Source organism: Pteropus vampyrus, unplaced genomic scaffold (genome assembly GCF_000151845.1).
Source record: "Pteropus vampyrus isolate Shadow unplaced genomic scaffold, Pvam_2.0 Scaffold211, whole genome shotgun sequence".
In the NCBI taxonomy this organism is placed as follows: Eukaryota; Metazoa; Chordata; class Mammalia; order Chiroptera; family Pteropodidae; genus Pteropus; species Pteropus vampyrus.
The window spans coordinates 1,094,439-1,096,622 of NW_011888992.1; the positions used below are offsets into that span (position 1 = coordinate 1,094,439).

At 61.8% G+C, this 2,184-nt stretch overlaps 1 long non-coding RNA gene across 1 annotated transcript; it reads right to left on the reverse strand.

The window, feature by feature from the left end:
- Positions 1 to 546: 546 nt before the first annotated feature.
- On the reverse strand, positions 547 to 1,754 carry LOC111747112. Its single transcript, XR_002783376.1, has 2 exons — positions 1,434 to 1,754; positions 547 to 1,129 (listed from the first exon to the last, which is right to left on the reverse strand). It is a non-coding gene; the product is annotated as an uncharacterized LOC111747112 (long non-coding RNA).
- Between the last annotated feature and the right edge of the window lie 430 nt (positions 1,755 to 2,184).

Consider the following 2,184-nt stretch of genomic DNA (forward strand, 5'->3'; position numbering starts at 1 on the left):
CGGTGGCCCCATTGCTAGGGAACGGTGTCAGAAAGGCTTAGGGGCCAGAAGGGGCGGCTGCTGGCAGGAGGGGACCGGCGGGGCAGGGGGGGCGGGGGTTTTCAGGAGCAGGGTGAGTTCCGCGGTGGGCCTGGGGCCAGGGTCCTACCAGCAGCACCCTGGTCAAGGGACTGGGACCACTGGATTTAGGCAGGGAAGGGGCAGCTTATGATAAGGCTTTAGGGCAGCGGTCCCCAACCTTTAGGTACTGGGGACCGGTGCTCCCATGAGAATCTAAGGCCTGAGGATCTGAGGCGGAGCTGAGGCGGTGATGCTGGCGCTGGGGAGCAGCTGCACCCACAGGCGAAGCTTGGCTCGCCTGCCTGCTGTGTGGCCCGGTTCCTCGCGGGCCCCTGTCCGGTACTGGCCCACGGCCCAGGGGTTGGGGACCCCCTGCTCTAGAGTTCGAAATCCATGTACAGTATCCATGGTATTTTAAGAAGCATAATCTGAATTCCACACTGTGTAACATGAGCCATTTTCCAACCACCTAATAAAACTCTCGCAGAACTTGATAAATAATTTAATCGTAAAAACGGTTTCCTTTAAATCTCGAGGAAATGGCCTCTGGAAATGGGAGGACTTGCAGCCTGGCGACAGCTACGGGCCACACGTGGCGGCCCGACCACGCTGACTCGGCCACGGCCCGCCGGAGCGAGCTGCCGGCTCAGCGCCGGGGAGGGCAGGGACATCTGGAGGCAGGCATGACAGGCCACACAGCTGACACCCGCCCCGGCTGACCACTGCGGACACAGCGAGGGTCAGAGGGCAGGGACAGCAGCAGGGGGCCCAGCCCCGGAGCCCTGAGCCGAAAGGCCCTGGGCTGTGACCCTGGGAAGCTAAGCGTGGCCCTTGGCCACGAGGAGGTGGCTCTTCTGCTCGGCCTTCTCACGGTGGCCCCAGCCCACTGAGGGGCCCGAGGGCCTGGGCAGAGGCGCCGCATTGGCTGGCACAGTGACCACATGGCTCCCAGCACGAACGACGGGCAACTTCCAGGCAGGTGGGCGGACACCCCAGGGCGCTCATGGGCCCGGCCCCATCACCGCCTCTGGACAGGGGGTTTCAGAGCGACCTTTGGGCCAACGACTGCCTTGGAGGAAGGAAAAAGAGCCGACGTCAACACCCGACTACAAACAGCGTCGATGACTCTCACTCCCTCTTACATTTCTTAAAATTTAGATTCTCAGTTCCCCTAACGACGTGGTGGCCCTGTGCGCACAGGGGACAGCACCGGTGACCGCCACCATGCTGACTGGGGACGCAGACTCACACTTGAAAGACGCAGTGGGAGTGGCAGTCACCAAATGGCCTGGGGCACTCAATTGGGCAGCAGAATGGACTACAGCCACCACGCCGCTGCCGGGTGGACTCTGCTGGGGCACTGAGGGGCTCACCTGAGTGGGTCCAGGCTTGACCGGTGGCATCGGGGGCGCGCAGGTCGGCTTGACCACCTGGAAGGAGGCAGACACAGTGGCAGGGGGTGCCACCCACCGTCCCGGCCGGGCCAGCCGCTGCCCTCCCAGGCGCTCTGCCCTGCTCCAGACCAGACACAGGCTTCTCTGCTGAGCTCGCTACAGAAAGTGCCCCCAGCCCCTCCCTCCACCCAGGGCCACCCACGCCACCCATCTTTACCCATGAAAAGCTCTTAAATTGCCAGAGCATAGGTCTTGGAGGTTCAAAAGCTAAGAATCAGCCACTAAACTTTGCAGTTTTCATTTCTGCTTTCCTGGGCTGGGTGGGGGAGGCTTGCCAGGCCTAGCCCAGCCGCGCTCAGCCCTGGCCGCGCACCGCAGCACCCAGGACGCCTGGGTGGGCCCAGCATCCGTCGTTTTCAGTAACCCAGAAGGACTTCACTGAGCAGCGAAGGCCTTTGCCTGGCTGTCACCACTCCCTGGGCCAGGAAGCTCTCTGCCCACCCTGCCCCTGGCCCGGCCTGTCGAAACCCCTCCTAAGACCAGCTTTGCAACTTTTCGGTAAGTCTAAAATTAATTCAAAATAAAAAGTTACAAAGAAAAGAAGCAGAGCCTGTCTGTTAAGCGGGCACACCGCAGACGCTGCCTCACGGAGCCCCGCGTGGGTCACAGTTTAGGGATCACAGGGTCCTCATCTCGGGGCACCTCCCAGACACTGACTACGAAGGGAAGA